Source organism: Sarcophilus harrisii, chromosome 1 (genome assembly GCF_902635505.1).
Source record: "Sarcophilus harrisii chromosome 1, mSarHar1.11, whole genome shotgun sequence".
Lineage (NCBI taxonomy): Eukaryota > Metazoa > Chordata > Mammalia > Dasyuromorphia > Dasyuridae > Sarcophilus > Sarcophilus harrisii.
Window position 1 is genome coordinate 84,084,650 of NC_045426.1, and position 20,138 is coordinate 84,104,787.

The following is a 20,138-nucleotide window of genomic DNA, read 5'->3' on the forward strand; positions in this document are numbered from 1 at the left end:
ACGGACCTCACCGAAAGCTCTGTGCCTCATGAGCTCCCTTAGTGTCCCAGGTTAGTCCCATACCCTCTCTAAATGGGAGTTAGACTAGGTTAGCTATAAATTCTCTTCTGCCTCTAAACCATGTGATCCTAAGATAACTGAGAAATTGTTATCTCTCAGAGAAGAAATTCTCACAAAGCCCTAGACAGAGAAACACCTGTTTTAGCAGCTAGGGGAGGAACAGGATGAACAGAATTCATTCAACGTGACCAGCTATCGTTGGCTTTAACCATCTCTCTGCAGGACTCTCGGCTCAGCCCAAGGTTCCTCTTCTTTGCCCTTTATATGTACCCCTCTCTACTCAACCATTTTACCTGTTAACCAAATAAATAAAGGGCCCAGGATCAGAACCAAGTTAATCAAAGAAGTAAGGCACCCAGGATCATCTGATCTTCCCCAATTGAGCTCCAGATTTTTCAGGAGGAAGCGTGAAATCATCAGGGATCTTGCCTGGATTTTATCTCCCATTATTCTTTTGGGTGGAGCCTGATGGAAAAATATAATTGTAATGATATAGGGCTTTAAGGTTTTTTTTTCCCTCCAGTTCATTTTTCTTTTTCTTTTCTTTTCTTTTTTTTTTTAATAATTATAACTTTTTATTGACGGAGCCCATGCCTGAATGGCATGGGTTGTTTTTACAACATTATCCTTTGCACTCACTTCTGTTCCAACTTTTCCCTTCCCTCCCTCCACCCCCTCCCCTAGATGGCAAGCAGTCCTATACATGTTAAATATGTCACAGCATATCCTAGATACAATGTATGTGTGCAGAACCAAACAGTTCTCTTGTTGCACAGGGAAAATTGCAGAAGGTAACAATAACCCGGGAAGGAAAACAATTTTATGCAAACAGTTTACATTCATTTCCCAGTGTTCCTTCTCTGGGTGTGACAGCTTCTGTCCATCCTTGAACAATTGGAACTGAGTTAGATCTTCTTTTTGTCGAAGAAATCCACTTCCATCAGAATACATCCTCATACAGTATCGTTGAGGTATATACAGTTCATTTTTCTATTGAAAATTTGTGAGTATGCAAGATTGTCTCCATTTTATAGGCAGAGAAGGTAGAGAGGTAAGTCTTGTCCAGAGTCACACTGTGAGTTGCAATTCACATCTGGAGTTTGGGGCTGTTTTAAGAAGGCTTTCCAGAAAAATCGAGTGTGTCCAGAGGAGAGAGAACAGAATGTTGCAAGAGGACTGGAGATGGACACAACATATGAGAATCAGTTGTTTAGTCTGCAGAAGAGAAAAGTGAGCTGGAGGCATGATTTCTGACTTCCAAGTATCTGAAAGACTGTTATGGGAAAGAGAGATTAGCTGCGGAGTTTTTTGGACCTAGGAAAGCTGTCACAGCTCCAGTGGATGTTAGCTACTTTGGTGGGGGGAAGATTTCTTCCATTGGAGCCTGAATGACCTTTGTTAGAGTATTATTAAGGGGAATAACTTTTCAGGTGTGGGTTAAATGGTCTTTGAGCTTTCTTCGGATTTCTAGGCCCTGCTTCCTGGGATAAAAAAAAAAAAGCAGGGAATTGAGATTTTACTAAGACCCAGGGAAGGAGGATTGGAAGGAATTGGGAAGAGTGAAACCATGGACCCAGCCTGGCTTTGAGATTCTAATTCCAAAATCAACAAAATGCTCTTAAAAGTCCCCAAAGGGGAGGAAAATAGTTAAATTTTGGACATGTTGAATTTGAATGTTTTTTCTCTAATAATTGTTAATAGATGCTTATTGATTATATTTCTAATCCCTGAGTGCCCTGTCTTCTCTCTACACTTCCATTTGTTTCATACTGCCCCTTTCCCTGTCCAGTAAATAGCTCCATCTAGTCCAGGGATGCTGACAACAAAGCTCAGAGTCAAATTAAAAAACGGAGCCAGGAAGGGGACAAACCCAAACTCTGCCCTCAGGGGGATATAGTCTAGGAGGAATCGAGGAGAAGCAGAACTGGGCCTTGCCTCCCCCTGGGAGCTTACAGCCTGGGGAAGGCAAAGAAGACGGGCCAGTTCTCTAACTGGGAGAAAGTCTGGTCTCTTCGGGATCCTTCCCCTTTCCTGTCCCATGTCCCAAGGCATGTCCTACGACTAAAACTCAGCAACTGGGGAGAGGGAGATGGGAGGGGACGTCTGTCGGAGGCATTCACAGAGAGAAAAGTTGGCGTCTGGTTCTCAAGTTCCCTGGTCCAGTGAGACAAGAGGAAGCCCTCCGCCTCCTCTCTCAGCTGTCACTGGGTAGTTATGGCAGCAGGATGCCTAGAGGGATTCCAGAATGCACAGGCGCAGACACACACATACATACTCACACACTCTCACACACACTCATACACACATTCACACACTCACACACACTCACACCTGAACTGCCTGTGCAGTTTGCACGTAGGCTGCCTCATAGTCTCCCCTAATTCAGTCTCCTCTCCCGAGGAAATTGGATAGACTCCAGCACTCAGCAAGCTTCCAAGCAAGCTGTGGGGCGAGGGGGAGGGGGCATTTAGGTAGAGAAACGGAGAGATCACAACCTTTTCCTGGCAAGTGCGTCATCTGAAAATGTGGCGAATGTCAGCCTTGAGTGCCGGGACCACTGGAGTGGGAAGGAGTTCCACTGGCACAGCGGGTCCCCCTCTCTCCCCTCGGGTTCCTCATTCTCTGACTTGCACTCTCCTGCATCACACAGTTAGAATGCCCTCTCTTCATTTCCACCAACTGAAATCCTATCTGCGCTCCAGGGTTTGCCCAAGTGAAGCTTCCTCCAGAGCCTTTTCTGCTTCCTCCAGGCTGCCTGCTCCCTTCTTCCCTGTACTTCCCTAGCCCTGGGTCAGTGCCCACTGCCTTCCCCTGGATAGGAGGGGGTTCTGATCATCCCTCTGGGCTTCCATGAGGAAGGAGAAAAGGTCTCTGTCTTTCTATAGTATCAAGCTCTATACTTGTGTCAGTCAATCACCATGCATACATAAAGCATTTACTACGTGCCAAGCACCTGTCTAGATTCTGGGAATACAAAGAAAAAACAAATGACCACTGCCCGCAATGAGATATTATTCCAAAGTGAGCTTGATACCAACTTTCTCTCTCTCTCTCCCTCCCTCTCTCTCTCTCTCTCTCCCTTTTTTCCCTCCCTCTTCCTCCTTTTCTCCCTCTTCCTCTCTCCCTCTCTCCCTCTCTCCCCCTCTTCCCCTCTTCCCCCTCTCCCTCCCCCTCTTTCCTCCTCTTCTCCCTTTTCCCCTTTTTCTATCCCCTCCCCCTGTTTCTATCTCCTCTTCTCTCACCCCCTTCCCATATCCTCCTCTCTCTCCCCTTCTCTCTCTCTCCTTCTCTCCCTCCCTCCCTCTCTTTCTGTGACTATGTCTGTCTCTATTTTTCTGTGTCTCTCTTCCCCTTTCCCTCTCCTCCTGTCTGTCTCTTTGTCTTTCTGTCTCTGTTTGTCTGTCTGTCTGTGTCTCTATCCCTTTCTATGTCTGTCTCTTTGTGTTTTTCTGTGTGTGTACCTCTCTCTCGCTCTCGCTCTCTGTGTGTGTGTGTGTGTGTGTGTGTGTGTGTGTGTGTCTTCCCTACTCCTTCCTCCTCTGTCAGTCTCTGTCTGTCTCTTTCTCTGTCTCTCTCCTCCCCTCTTCCTCTCCCTTTGTCTCTGTCTCTGTCTTTCTCTGTCTTCTCTATCCCTTTCTGTTTGTCTCTCTCCTCTCTCATTCTCTCCTCTCTCTCTCTCTCCCCCCCTCTCTCTCCTCTCTCTCATCTCTCTCTCTCTCCCCCCTCTCTCTTTCACCCCCCCTCTTTCTCACCCCCCTCTCCCCTTTCTCTTTCTCTCTGTCTCTGTCTCTGTCTCTCTTCCTCCCTCCCTCCTTCTCTCTCTCTCTCTCTCTCTCTCTCTCTCTCTCTCTCTCTCTCTCTTCCTCTCTCTCATTCCTCTCTCTCTCTCTTTCTCTCTCTTCCTCTCTCTCATTCCTCTCTCTCCCTCCCTCCCTTACACACTCTCTCTCTCTCTCTCTTTCTCTCTCTCTCTCTCTCTCCCCACCCCAGTCAGACATATACTCTCTTCTCTCCCCCCAATTCTTGAATTTAAACCAAAGGACATGCCTTGGGACATGACAGAAAAGACAAAAGCTCCTTGAAGAGACTAAGCTTTAATCTCATCCGTCAGATAGAAGCAAATGTCCCAAACTGTCAGTTATCTGAAGTCCCCTCCTCCTTTGTCTTCTCTAGACTGTGAGCTCACAGTGGGAGAGCAGCATCCAAGTCTGCTTCTCCTCTGACTATATCCCCTCTGAAATCAAGGCTTAGATTTGCTGCTTCTCCTCTGACTCCTTTTGCTTCCTGAGTTTGGTTCAGCAGCCTGGCCTAGATGGGGCTCATAACAGAAAAGGAGGCTGTATAAGGCAGATGGAAACTTAAGGACAAAATAGGGGCTCAGAGAGAACTTGGAAACTCAGTGAGAGAATTAGAGAACAATCAGTTAGTTGATCAATAAGCATCTATTAAACTCCTGATAAATAACAATTGCTAATCTGGAACTATGCCCCAAAAGTTATCAAACTGTACATACCCTTTGATCGAGCAGTGTTATTACTGGGCTTATATCCCAAAGAAATACTAAAGAAGGGAAAGGGGCCTATATGTGCAAGAATGTTTGTGGCAGCCCTCTTTGTAGTGGCCAGAAACTGGAAACTGAGTGGATGCCCATCAGTTGGAAAATGGCTAAATAAATTGTGGTATATGAATGTTATGGAATATTATTGTTCTGTAAGAAATGATGAGCAGGATGATTTCAGAAAGGCCTGGAGAGACTTACATGAGCTAATGCTGAGTGAAATGAGCAGAACCAGGAGATCATTATATACTTCAACAACAATATTGTATGAGGATGTATTCTGATGGAAGTGGATTTCTTCGACAAAAAGAAGATCTAACTCAGTTTCAATTGATCAATACTGGACAGAAGCAGCTACACCCAAAGAAAGAACACTGGGAAATGAATGTAAACTGCCTGCATTTTTTTGTTTTTCTTCCCAGGTTATTTTTACCTTCTGAATCCAATTCTCCCTGTGCAACAAGAGAACTGTTCAGTTCTACATACATATATTGTATCTAGGATATATGGTGACATATTTAACATGTATAGGACTGCTTACCATCTAGGGGAGGGGGTGGAGGGAGGGAGGGGAAAAGTCAGAACAGAAGTGAGTGCAAGGGATAATGGTGTAAAAAATTACCCAGGCATGAGTTCTGTCAATAAAAAGTTATAATCATTAAATAAAAATAAATAAATAAATAACAATTGCTAGAGAAACAACTCAAACTTAATATATGCAAAATTTAACTATTTCCCTTTAACACCATTTTAGCATTTTAAAGGTCCTTCATTTTTTTATTGTTCCATTACTCCCTCCCCTGAATTATTCTGTGACACAATTAAACTTTCCTAATGGCTTTTGTTCAAAAGTAACATTTCATTTCTTGCCTCCACACCTTTGCAAAGATGGTCCCCCATGCCTAGAATGCCTTCTCACCCCTTCCTCCTGAAACTCCTAGTCATTTTCAAAATTCATCATGCACATTCTTTAAAAAAAAATCTTTAAAGGCCTGGAGAGACTTACACGAACTGATGCTAAGTGAAATGAGCAGGACCAGGAGATCATTATATACTTCAACAACAATACTAGATGATGACCAGTCCTGATGGATCAGGCCATCCTCAACAACTAGATCAACCAAATCATTTCTAATGACAGTAATGAACTGAACTAGCTATACCCAGAAAAAGAACTCGAGATGACTAAAAACCATTACATTGAATTCCCAGTCCCTATATTTATGCACACCTGCATCTTTGATTTCCTTCACAAGCTAATTGTACAAAATTTCAGAGTCTGATTCTTTTGTTACAGCAAAATAATGTTGTGGTCATGTATACTTATTGTTATCTAAGTTATATTTTAATATATTTAACATCTACTGGTCATCCTGCCATTTAGGGAGGGGTGGGGGTAAGAGGTGAAAAATTGGAACAAGAGGTTTGGCAATTGTTAATGCTGTAAAGTTACCCATGTATATATATCCTGTAAATTAAAGGCTATTAAATAAAAAAAAATCTTTAAACACTTTTATTTAAAGTTCTAAGCTCCAAATTCTATCCCTGCCTTTCCCCTCTCTGAGACAGCAAGCAATCAGATATAGGTTATACATGTAATTATGTAAAATATTTCCATATTAGTTATTTTGTATAAGATGACTCAAATAAAAGAAAAAATCAAAGTAGAAAATAGCATGCTTCAGTTTATATTCAATCAATATAAGTTCTTTCTTTGAAGGCAGATAATATACTTTATCAATAGTCCTTTGTGACTGTTTTGGATTATTGTGTTGCAGAGAATAGCTGTTATTCACACTTCTTCATGGAACATTATTACTATTACTGTAAAGAACATTCTCCTGCTTCTGTTCACTTCAGTATGCATCTGTTCACAAAAGTCTTTCCAAGTATTTCTGAAATCATCTTGCTCATCATTTCTTATAGCATAATAATATTTCAGTACAATCACATAACAGCTTCTTTTTAGCCATTTCTTTTTTTGGCTATTTGGCTATTTTGCTGGGTACCTCCTTGATTTCCAATTCTTAGTCACCACAAAAGGAATTGCTATAAATATTTTTGCACAAATATGTCTCTTTCCATTTTTGGTGGGGGAGGGGATATCTTGGGGAACATAGACTTGGAAGTAGTGTTGCTGGATCAAAAGATATGCACAGCTTTATAGTTCTTTGGGCATAGTTCCAAATTGCTCTCCAAAATGATTGAATTAGTCCACAAATCCACCAACAATGTATTGGTGTTTCAGCTTTCTCACATCCCCTCCAACATCCAACATTTTCATTTTTTGTCTTATTAGCTACTCTAATAGGTATGACATAGTACCTCAGAATTATTTTGATTTGCATTTCCTGATCAATAGTGATTTGTAGTATTTCTTTCTATGACTATGGATAGCTTTGTTTTCTTTGTCTGAAAACTGCCTGTCATATTCTCTGACTATTTATCAATTGGGTTGATGACATATTTTTTATGAATTTAAGAGAAATGAGGCCTGTTACAGAGATACTTGTTACAAAACATTTTTTTTTTAACCAATTTTCTGCTTTCCTTATAATTTTGGTTGCATTGGTTTTGTTTGTGTAAAATTTTTTTAATTTTAAATAATCAAAATTATCTATTTTACCTTTTGTAATGTTCTTATATCTTCCTTGGTCCCAAATTTTTTCCTTATCCATAAATCTGACAGATAAACTATTTCATGCCTTCTTAATTTGCTTATGGTTATCACCCTATATGTATAAATCATGTTGACCTCCTTTTGATATATAGTGTGAAATATTTGTCTATATCTAGTTTCTTCTGCCTTACTGTTTTGCAGCTTTTGTCAAATAATGAGTTTTTGTTCCAAAACATGCTACCTTCTTTAAAAGGCCTTTTTTGATTGCCCCAATTAAAAAATACTCTCCCCTTTCACATATATCCCAACTTGCTTTGAACTTATTTTGTATGTCTTACACATCATCTGTGACCACATTGTATTCTCCATTCCCACCCTCACCCCAAGTAGAACATAAAATTCTTCTGGGCAGGAGCTATATTTTGTATTTATATCTTCAAAGGCTAGCATGATGCCTGAAATGGGGCAGGACACTATGACAATGTTAATTCACTGATTGATTGAAAGATAAAAACCAAAGGAATCCCTGCCCTCAAGAAACTTATATTCTACAGGGGAAACAATACATATGCACATATGTAAATACAAAGCAATGGAAGGGAGATAGTTGAATCTACCATAGAAGCTTGGAATGGCTAGAGATGAGGGAAAGTTTTACATAGAAAAAATGGCAACTGGCTTAAACTTTGAAGAATGAGGGAATCTTGAGAGGCATTCTAGACATGGAGACAGGAGATAATTAGTAATGTACCTGGAATAGTTCAGTTTGGCCAGAGAGACAGAATTTGAGTTTGGCCAAAGTAGGCAAGTGATGTTAATAAGCCTGGAAAAGTGGGTTGGAGGCTGGATTGTGAAAGGTTTTAAATGCCAGAGGAGTCATTCTTCGTTTTATCCTTGAGACAATGTGAAACAACTGTGAGTTTTTTGAACAGGGAAATAATATGGTTGGACCTATGACTCAGGAATATTAATTTGGCATTGCATGCACAGTGGATAGGAGAAGGGAGAACTTTGGATTAGTGAGAGGATAGTGGGCACAGTGAGGCAAATGGGGGGTTAGTGACGAGGATGGTGGCTCAGTGAGGAGTTAAGGTCTCAAAGGAAGATTTTTTCTTTTCGGTCAGAGAGGAGATAGTGGGCCAAGTAAGGGACAGTGGGGAGTTAGTAAGAGCATGGTCACTCAGGGAGGAAATGCAGAGGACTCAGTGTAAAGAAATCAGAAAGAAGAATGGACTTTCCATGAAAGAAAGGGGACTCAATGAAGGCAAGGAAGATTAAAAATAACTGATAAAAGCTCTAACAGAGGAGACTGGGATTCAGTGGGAACATGGGGCTCAAGAAAGACATGGGGGGTCACTGAGGGAATAGGGGAACTCAGCTAGGAAAATGGGGAGTTGAGGAAGGGGGAATGAAGGAAACGCTATGAATAAATCCATGTGCTCAAGAAGAAGGTACATTTTGGCTCCTTTTTCTGGGCCATGATGATACCTGTAGTCTCTGTAGTTCCCCCAGGGGAAAGGACCCAATTAGGTCCTCCAAAAGTGGGGGATTGGCTGCATATCACTGGGGGCTCATGAGACCTGACTCTGCAGGGCTCCCGAGCACCTGCTGCTGATTGTCCTCCTCACTTTTCTCCAGAAGCCAGCACTTGTCAGATACTATCAGAAGCTATTTGACTACAATGATGGTCCTTCCTCATATTTGCAACACCTCCCTAGAAAAGAGAGGGAGTTTTTTTTGTGGAGGCACTTCAGTGATGGGATCAATTGAACATCCCAGAGATGGGTCAGGAAGAGAACCAGAGAAACGAGGGACCATCTACCAAGAGGCTGCCTCTGAATTCCAGCAGCCCCCAGGGCTGTCACCTTGGGCTTGGAGATGCCTCAAAAACTGCCTGCTTTTATATGTCATTGTGCTCTGACACTTATTAGGAACAGTAAAATCTATGAAAAAGCCTCCAAGGTACTGTGAGCTCCCCTAGGGACAGGAAAGGCTAGGATTAATAATAACAGCTCCCATTTATTTAGTGTTGTAAAGCCTACAAATGCCTTTCTCACAGCTATAAGGCAGGTTGGGCAAAAACTATTACCCCCATTCTACAGATATAGAAGCTGAGGCTGATAAAAGTAGAACAATGTGCTCAAGGTAACATACAATTATTGAATTTTGGAATTCACAATCAGGTATAGCTTTTATGATTCCATGTCCAGAATTCTGTCCCTCAGAGTACTTGTTACTTCAGTGGGCTAGGAGAAGAGGATCATGATATCTTTAAAATTACCTAAACGCCTTTATTTTACTGATGAAGAGACTAAGGGTCATAGGGGGGAAGTCACTTGCCCATGGTAACAAAAGTAGTGAGTGTCAGCACTAGAATTAGAATCTAGGTCATCCAATGTTTTTTCATCATACTTGGATTAGCATAGAGAAAAGAGGGAGCTGTCTACTGTAGCGTTTCACTGTGCTATCATATCTCTTCATCTCCCTGGGCCTTAGCTTTCCTCATCTGTCAAATGGCCATCCTATGGTATAGATTTAGATCTGGGTGGACCTCAGAGGCCAGTAAATCAAATTTCTTCATTTTACATGAGGAAACTAAGGCACATAGATTAAGAGAATAATAGTCCAGAGTTACATAACTAACCAAGCGTCTGAGATGGATTTAGATTCATATTTGCACCATCATATTGCCTATCATGATCTAAATGCCTGCCTTCCCTACCTAACAAAGTCATTGTCAGGATGGATTGAGAAAATGGTTGAGAAAGCTTGGGGGCAGAAGGACAGGTACCCTCTGCTCTCTGATCAGCTGTGTGTGGCTGAGGAGGTGGGATGTTGTCTATGAAAGGGCAGGATACTACCCATTTTGAACCAATCTCCTTCCCCGAGACATGGGCAAGAAGGAAAGGAAGGTTTGGAGCCCAAAGGTCTTTAAAACAGCACTCACTGTGATTTAGAACAATGTAGAACATAAGCATGAACCCAAGCACCCAGCCTCCCAGTCCCATATCATCCCTTGCTTGGGTAACTGCACTGTACCACAATTCAATTTGCAGCACTGCTGATGAGGAATAACTCTGCAGGGAACATTAGGAAAGGCAAGCATTTCAGAAAACATCGTACTTATTTTTGAGTAAATAAAAGCTGATGAGCAATAGCAAGCAAATGGGTTTAGACATCCCACTTCCTGCTTTCTTGGAAGGCCACAGTGGAGCTTGGAAGTTTTCTCATCTACAAAATGGAGGTATGGGATTATAGATGGTCTCTAAGGTTCCTCCAAGCTCTAATATTCTGTTTTCTGTCTTAAAAGTCCCTCTCATCTCTAACATGCTGATTTCTATGTTCTATTTTCTTAAGTCCCTCCCAGCTCAAAAGCATCACCCAGCATTGACATTCTGTGACTCACTTTGACTGGAGGTTGAGGGTAATGGCAGAACTGGAAAATATGATATTGTAGAAAGAGCGTTGCATTTCAGGGAAGCTAAATACAAATTCCAACCACTTATTACATGTTTTAACTTAAGTTAGTCCCTTCCTCTTTCTGAGCCTGTTTCCGCCACAGTAAAACAATGGGATTGAACCAGTTAATAGCTAAGATCTTGAGTGATTTTAAATTCTGTGACTCTGAGAGTTGGAGGTGTCCAGAAAAAGGTAGTCATCAGATTAGGAGAAAGCTTCCCATACCTTCACAAGAGGCTCTGTTCCCACTTATCACAATCCCAAGATAAGGGGACCTTTTGGGAAGGGGAGAATCCCAGGGTGTAGTTGAGAAAAGCAGGGATGGGTTTCAGAAAGGCCTTCCAGAGTTATCAGAGCAACTTTGAGCAGAGTCCTTGCCCAAGGCTTGGGAGAAGGACAAAGATGATGCCTTGGGGCCAGAGCTCTCCATGTCCTATGTAATATTCTCAGAACAACCTGTATACCAAAGAAAATGTCTTTGCTGGAGAAAAATGAAAAACAAAGAACCTGAAAGACCAATTCAGTTTAAATAATATTAGGTACCTATTGCATACAAAATCCTACATTGGTTTGTCTTCTTTTGTGGGAGAATCGAGAAATTATAGGTACAGAAGATTGTTAGACAGTTATTTTGTCAGCTGGTTTTGTTTATTATTTCCCCCCTATATTACAAGAAATGGTTCATTTCAGAGTGGGGTGGGGATTATCTGGAAATCAGTGAATTGTGAAAACAAAGGCATCAATAGAATTTTCTAAGAAAAAAAAAATTGGTTAGACCCAGAGTGCCATACTCCCTAGTCCCTCCAAAAAAGAATCCTATGATTTTTAGAAGCGATGCTATCTATCTATCTATCTATCCATTCATCCATCCATCTATCTCCAATCTCCATCTGTCTATCTGTCTATCTACCTATCTATCCAATCCTGCCCTCAAGAAGCTTAAAATCTATTACTTTGTGTCCAAATAGATTTATGATGCAAACAAGAGCGTTAGACAATGAGTTCTAGGCTTCATGGAGAACCTGGCATCCAGGTTGGGTCTTAAGGACAAGGATTTCAATTATTAAAAAACAAAAACAAAAACAAAAACAAAAACCCTATGCAGATACAGGGAAGTGGAAGAAGGCAAACGAATAGGCCAGATTTGTGACTTAGAGAGCAGGAAGTAACTAATGTAAGATAAGGCTGATTATGGAGGGTCTTGAATATTAAAGAGTTTGTAGATCTTAGAAATCTTAGAATTCAGAGTAGAAGGGGGCCTTAGAGGTCATTTAGTCTATTCCTCTTCTTTTACAGATGACAAAAATGAGACCCAGATCAGTTAATGGTCTTCCCAGTGAACCCCATATGGGAAGGGCATGTGGAGATTTGTCACTTAGCTGAAGAGATTAGTTTTGCTGAATTACGTGTTTTCCTCCCTTTTGTTTTTCTTCCAAGGAATAGCTTTCTGTGCAATGAAAGGATATATTGGGAAATAAAAGTGATGCAAAAAAATCAACTTGGAAATAGAAAAAAAAATTTAAATGAAAATAAAATATGGAGCCCAGAAGTAGGTACAGTTCTCTGGATATGATATGTAGTCCAATCTGTAGTTCAGCTCAGGTCTCCTCTTAGTTCAGTGCTCTTTTCTACCAAAATGAAACCCTATATTTCTAAACTTATTTCACATTATTCCCTCTTGAATACACTCTATGTTCCAACCCCAGTGCCTTCTTAGTTTTTCCTTATACACAATCTTCAATCTCTTATTTCTATACTTTTATACAAGCTATCCCCCCAAGTCCAGGATGATATCCCTCCTGCCCTCTGCCTTTTGGAATTCCTAATTCCCTTCAAAGCCTGTCAGTTCAGATGTCACCTTCTATATAATCTTTTCCTTTTTCCTTCAACTGTTATCACTTCTATCCCACCCCTACCATATTGGCATTTCCCTCCTCCCCCATAGATTTTGTATTGACTTTGTACATTTATTTTCATATGTTTTCTCCTCTGTCTTTGGGCAGGGACTGTTTTAAATTCTGAGTTGTACTACCAGATCCCAGAACAGTGCCTGACACATAGTAGGCATTTTATAAATATTTGTGAAGTTAAATTGAAAGATAGGTTAAATAGAAAAGAATCCTAGATGGGACAAATGAGTTAGCAAAAGTTCAGAGAAAGAAAAGGATAAGCTATCTGCACATAAGGAGGATAGTTTGGAATAGAAAGGTAGTTTGGGGCCAGTTCTTGAAGGGCCATGAAGGCAAGACTAATTTCAGTCATGAGGAGTCCTAGTTTTTCATTAAGGAAATATCATGGATAGATGGATGGATGAGGGCTGTGTATGAATCTACACATAAGGAATTAGGAGAAAGACTAGAAACAGACTGATGAGAAAGGGATTACAATAGGAGGGAGTGTTGAGGACATGGAACAGCTAGCTATTTAATCAAGGCCTGGATAGCCTTTTCATTCTCTTCACCCCCCATGCCCTTCCCCCAGAACCTGCCAGTCATGCTTTCTGCAGAGGGATTCTGTGTCTCCCAGACTGGAAATGAAGGAATGGATCGGCTTCTCATTATTTTCTCCCTAGGATGTGAACACCTAGAGGTCAAGGTCTGACCCTATGATTCCTTAGTAGTTCTTCCCCAGACTAAAAATTTCCCAAAGACAGGATCTAGTATTCATCATCTCTATCTTCTCAGGAGGCAGTCATTGCCAAGCATGGAACAAGATGCACCAGCAACAGAGGCAGCACTTCTCTGATGAAATTAAAGGCTGAGAAAAGCTGCAGAAAGGACATCATGTGAGGAAAGAGTGCTCACAAAGTGCTCACAGGGCACTTTGCCTCTATCTGATGCACTCACATCTTGGGTACTGCAGATGTGTATGCTGCTTGTTCCCCTACTAACAATGAGTTCCATGATTGTAGAGATTATGTTTTATAAGGAAACGGTGTAGTGGAAAGCAAGCTGGACTAGAGAACCTTGACTGAGTTATTCTGCTCAGTAAAATATATACTTAACTGCTATTAACGCCTAAAAGAATATAAGCTCCTTAAGGACAGGGACTATATTTCCTTTTGTCTTTGTAGCTCCACTATCTACAATATAGTAGATGATGTATATATATAATTATTATAAATATATCAAATATATTATAAAATAATTATAAATTAGTTTGTGTGACTGTGGGACAATATTTTCACCTCCCTAGGGCTCAGTTATTGCCTCTGTAAAAAATGGAGTCTGTCCTAGGTGATCTCTATGAAATCACTGTCCTCTCTATATCTATGCTCTAAGCTTTGTGCCTCAGCCAAGTTCTAGCTCACATTATCTCTTAGTAGGAATGATATAGTATATAAAATTCAATATTTATAGATCTCATAGAATTCGTTTCCAGGACAGTGGACTTTTCATCCTCTCTAGCTCAGTTTGCCTCTGAAAAATGTGAGCTCTCGTCTCACAGAGTGATCTCTAGAAATCGATCTCAGGCTAGATCTATCTACACTGAGCCTCATCCAAGTTCTTTCCAAATCATCCTCTAAGAATAGAGAACTCAATTTATGTCCAAGTTCTTTCCTAGACTAGAGGACTATCCTGTGTGGAAAGTGTAGCTCTGCCACAGAGGAGTCAGAAGATCTCGGCAGATCTTCACATCTGAGAATTCTTTTCAGAGAGAGGCTCAGTCCCAAAAGAACTTTTCAAATTCCTCCTTGGACTTTCAGAGAGTATTGTGGATCTGGGACTCAGACAGAAAACTTGTATTTCACCTGAGAACCTTCTACCTTGACAGCTCCAGGAGTAGCTCAAGATCCCTGAACAGAATTGTTCATTTTGGACCTTCAGAGTATTTGGATCTTGATACATGTACTTTGAGACATGTCACATGGAGCCTCTCTGACCTTGACAGCTCCTTCTAGATCAGCTAGATCCCTGAAGATGATGCATCTTGTTGATAGTTCTCTGTACTGAGACATGCACTGTCCTCCTGCCTTCCCTCAATCAGTGCTAGAAGGATTGTATCTCCCTCCCTCCTAGAACTAGGGGACATGTCTTTTCTTTCCAACATGCGATAATTTGCCAAGACTTGTTAATTTTTTCTCCATAGCATCTCTCCCACATTTCTCATCTACTATGTACAGTTATTTGCTTGTCATCCTCCTTATTAGAATGTGAGCACCTTAAGGACTTAGCTTTCTTTGAATCCCCAGCATTTTGCACAGTGGTGCATAGTTAACATTATGCTTGTTAACTGAAATTGCTCTTCCATTAAATATTGCTTCCTCCTCTACTGGACATAACCTTGGGTACAAATTTAGGGCAGCTCTGACCTTTGCAGTTCCCCATTATCCATCCCACTGGCAGCTGGAGGTTTAAGGGGGTGGGGAGAGAGCTGTAGAATTGTCAGCCTCTGAAAGGTACCTGAATAACACATTCCCAGCACTGCTTCCTGTCTTCTATCTCGGGGGCTAACTCTACTCCTAGATCTTGAAATAAAGGGAGGCATTAGGAGTTCCAGGCTCCGTGCTTTCCAGCTCTTCTTCAAACCTCCTTCAGAAGACCTACCCCTCCTCCTTCCCTTTATTCCCCCACAGATAAGCTTAGCTCCCCAAATAAAGCTCTGAGGGCTCTAGGTACTACACTGCTATTAGGGCAAGCTCCTTCAGTCCTCCTATCCCTCAAGCCTCCTCCCAAACACTTGCCTTTCTTCTTCCCTTCAGTCTCCCACAGGTGAGCTCAGCTCCCTGAGTCAAAGAAATCACTGGCTGAATAGAGACTTGTTGAACTGAATTCTGCATCAGTGGAATTTTTGCAGAGCACCAAATATTTCCAGTGCTCTTGGAGAGCTGTAGTGAATCCCTTTAGGAAACTATAAAAGGAAGAATCCGTTGGAACAATTCCATCCTGATTCCTTATTTTGCATGTTTGGATTCTTCAGATCAGCTTTTCTTAAAATGAAATCCCCTTGGCAGAGAATTGGTCTTTGTTTGGGTCCTCAGTTTCTCCCTTTGGAAATCTGGAGAACTCTTCCTTTTCTGTAGTGGAAAGCAGCATTTATGCTTCTTAGTTTTGCCCCTTAAGAGTTCAGTATTGGACCCCATATTTAGAACTAGAAGTAAATCCATTTTGAAGGTTAGGAAACTAAGGCCTAGAAGGGTAAAACCATTTGTACAAAGTAGCAGAGATAGGATTAAAACAGATCTTTTAGCTTCAGTCCAGTGATATTTCTACTATGTTGCCTCTTACTCCCTTCCAGGGTTCCTAGCACAGAGGGGTGGGGGAAATGAATTTTCCACAAAGGGACAGGGAGACAGAAGCCTAGAGAAATTTTTTTAATGACTTAAGATCATCCAAGACCCTCTGGAAGGCAGGTATCTAGAATTCTGTTTTCTGAGATGGCAGTAAGTGGGGAGGAGAATTTAGGCAGCCAAAGGGGTCTGTCCAAGGACAAGACTGACCATCAATGCCTCAGAGTTATGTAACTGCTGAGTCAAGCACAGACCTGCTATTCATTAAGAGGCTATTTTTATTCGAGTAACACATCCAGGCAGAGGGGGAACTGCTACACACCGGGAGGTTTAAAAAAAATCTGTTATTTAAATTTCTCTGCAATTTTAAAGTTCAAATTCAACTACTTTAAATACTAGTCAGATCTTCATTTTAATGATATCATTCAATTTGCAATTAATTAACATTCAATCAGCTTATTTGTCAAAATTCATCTGTGAAAGAAAAGCATTTTGCTATTGTCAGAATCCAGAAACAGATTGTACCCCAGCCTCAAGTATCTGAAAATCTTTAAAATGGATAGTCTTTTTGCTCACCCCCAACTACAGAGGAGAAACTGAGGCAAGAGAAGAACTGACTAGGGAAGTAATAACTAAATTAACTAAATGTAATTTAGTAATTAGAAATCTAGTTCACAGCCCTGACCTTTAAAATTACTACCAGTTCTTGTGATGGAGAGAGCCCTCTGCATCCAAAGAGAGGACCATGAAGATTGAATGTGAATCACAACATAGTATTTTCACCTTTTTGTTGTTTGTTTTTTTTCTTATTTTTTCCCCTTTTGATCTGATTTTTTCTTGTGCAGCATGATAACTTTGGAAATATGTTTAGAAGAGTTGCACACGTTTAATCTATAGTGTATTACTTGCTGTCTAGGGAAGGGGAATGGTGGGAAGGGGGTGGAGAAAAATTTGGAACACAAGGTTTGCAAGATGAATGTTGAAAACTCTCTCTCATATATTTTGAAAAATCAGCTATTAAAAAATTACTATCAGCTCAGATTCTGCAGAGTGCTCTGAATATAATAGGTGCTTAATAAATGCTTGCTGGCTTGACTTATCAACTGGAAGAAGATGTAGAGGTAAACTCCCGGGGCTTAAAAATAAAAGCTTTCCTGTACCTAGGACTTTTGAAGTCTATTAAACACTTGTCTGGCAAGAATCCTATGATGTAGATTATACAAGGATTGTTACCTCACTTTATAGATGGAGAAACTGAGGTTAAGATTAAGATTTTTGGCTACTTGGAGATGGAGATGCAATTAAAATTCCAAGTCTGACATTCATTTCCTTCTTCATTTCTTATTCCTTTCTACCTAGAAAAAGTCCACCTAAAAGGAGACTCTCCCCTTTCTCCTCGCAATATAACCCAACTCTGACTCTCCATCCTCCCCCACACCCCCAACTTACCTACATTCTTTAACCAGACAGGGTTTCCCATTATCCCTTACTTACTTCAAGTTTATTTATAGTGAATTTGCTTCCTGTTCTCCCTGCTGAAATACTATCTTCCTGCTTTCCATAAATTCAAACATTATTATTAGGTTCCAGCTGAAGTTTCACAAGTCTTCTCCTACTCTTCCAGCACACAGTTCTGTATCCCCAACCATTTGGGGAGTTCCTAAAGGGAAGGATCCAAGTTTGTCTGGGCCTTTGGATTTTACATGAAATGGGATTGGGTTGGGAGATAGCTATTGTATAAAAGGCTTGCATTTAGACCTTTTAATAGTCTGGATTTGACCCTGTACCAAAACAAGGTAGACATTTGACATCGAAAGAAATAAACTCCTTTTTTGGAATTGCAATGTCCTTGTCTATAGTATGAGTAGGTTAGAATATTTTCTAATGAACCTTTCAGTTCTAATAGTCTATGTTCTAAGGACCCTTCCTGCTCTGAAATTCTATGTTCTAAGTGTTCTTCTTTAAATCTTTTGAGCCTAAAAAAAAAATCTTTCCTCCACTTTTTGGTTTCCTAAACCTCTCCTTCCCCCTCCCTAATACTCACATGAATGCCTCAGGCTGAGTTCTGGGACTCAGCTGGAGCTGGGAGCCAGAGTCCCATGGGAATTGAGAGTAGAGGGGGAAAGCAGAAGGGGAATTGAGGGGCTGTCATGGAGTGCCATTGTTAGCTAAATGAATTTGCCTGTCAGTCAAGTGGAGATGACAAGTCATTCAATTAATGGGGAACCATACTGAGAACTAGGAAGGGAACTGTGCTTGGGGACAGGGATCCCTGGGGCCAGTCTGTCCCATCTGGTCTTGTCCTTCTGCCTGGATACCCATAGTTCATCACAGGACCTCACTATAGCCCAGGTGGGGTAGGGGAATATGAGACTGAGCTCCTGATGCTCAGTCTTTGTTGTTCAATTGTTTCACTCATATCCTACTCTTTGTGACCTCATTTGGGGTTTTCTTGGCAAAGATACTGGAATGATTTTTCTGTTTCTTTCTTCAGTTCATTTTACAGATGAGAAACTGAGGGAAGCAAAGTTAATGATTTACCTAGAATCACATAGTCAATGTCTGACTCCAATATTCTATCAGTGATCTGAGTTCACCATAGGTAACACTTCTGCCTAGCACTGCAGATTCCCCATAATCTGTGTACTCTGCTTCTCCACCTTCTCTCCCCAACATCCAACCTGAAGTTCAACCAGTTGCCCATACTCCCCTCCTCACCTGTTAACAGGAAGGAATGGAGAGAGGAAACAAGCATTTATGAAGTACCTACTATGTTCCAGGCACTATGATAAATGCTTTAAAATATTATTTTATTTAATTCTCAAGACCAATTTGGGAGGTAGATGCTGTTATTATTTTCATATTATAGTTGGAAAAAACTAAGGTAGATTTATCCAAGGTCACACACTTAGTTAAATACCTGAGGCCAGATTTGAATTCAGGTTTCTTAATTCCAGACCCAGTGATGTAGCTACTGTACTACCTATTTCTGATGGGATCATAAAACTGTGATTTAAATACAAGTACTGTTTTGGGGAAGTCAGGAAATATGATTCCACCCCCAGTTCTAGCATTTAGCTAAATGCATGGCCATGGACATATCACTTAACCTCAATGAACCTCAGGTTCCTCACCTGTAAAATGGGATTAGTAATATGATTCGAGTCTGAGGTACCTCATAAACCACCTTAAAACATGATAGAAATTATTATCACAATTTGATCCTTCACAGATAAGGGACTGACCTTAAGAACCCGATTTGCTCAGCTTCTTTCCTATCTGGGGGTCAGTTTATCCTTTTGTAAGTCAGGGAGCATCTTCATGTACTCATCCTTCTATTAAGGATAGAATTAAAAGTGTGTGAAGTATGCAGGGATGGAACCATGAAGAAGTTGACTTGGGACACTTTCAGCTCTTCCTCCTGAGCTGAACTAAAAATATCCCCTGCTTTTGGGAAGCCAGCTCCTCAGGGAGCAGCTGGGGGCTCCAGGACCCCAGGCTGAAACTTAGGTTTGCTTCGAAGAGCCTAGAAAGATTCGCTCTAAAACTGCCACAGCTCATCTGATCCATGGGCAGGACATTGGGTCGAGGCAGGTTGGGGCAGGGACCCTTCATTCAGAAGGTGGGGAATGTTTATAGGAAGCCCCGGACTGGGAGGCAGGAGACTCTGGTTTTATAGGATCCTAAAATAAGAGAAGGGATCTCATTTTATAATTCAACAAGCATTTTTTACATAGCTGCTATATATGTAGAGCACTGTGCTAGGCACTGGGCGTATAAAGACAAGAGAAAATACAATCTGTGTCCTAAAAAGGTTTACATTCTACTTGGATACAGCATTTATACCAGTATTATAGATGATCATTTGAGGAGGAAGGAGAAGGTATTAATAGCCAAGGAAATTAAGAAAGTCTCTTTCCCCAGAAGATGGCAAAGGAGCAGAGGTTTGAGTGAAACTAGGAATTTCAAGAATCGGCATCCAGAAGGGGACGGGGTCTCGGGTATGAGGAATGGTCTGTATAAATATGCAGAAGCAAAACATGGTGTCGATTTCAGGGAACTGTCAGTTTCAGGTCTATTTATTAGCAAACCACTTTAGCTGGAATATACAAGCAGAGTAATATGCAATAAGCTTGGGAAAATAATTGGTGTCAAACTTGGAAGGGCTTTCCATGGAGGGAGGAGAAACTGGAAGCCAGAAGTCCAATTAG

The 20,138-nt window shown here is 41.0% G+C and overlaps 1 long non-coding RNA gene across 1 annotated transcript; it reads right to left on the reverse strand.

The window, feature by feature from the left end:
• Positions 1 to 186: 186 nt before the first annotated feature.
• LOC116422312 lies at positions 187 to 18,261 on the reverse strand. Its single transcript, XR_004232904.1, has 3 exons — positions 17,972 to 18,261; positions 17,422 to 17,587; positions 187 to 525 (listed from the first exon to the last, which is right to left on the reverse strand). It is a non-coding gene; the product is annotated as an uncharacterized LOC116422312 (long non-coding RNA).
• Positions 18,262 to 20,138: the final 1,877 nt, after the last annotated feature.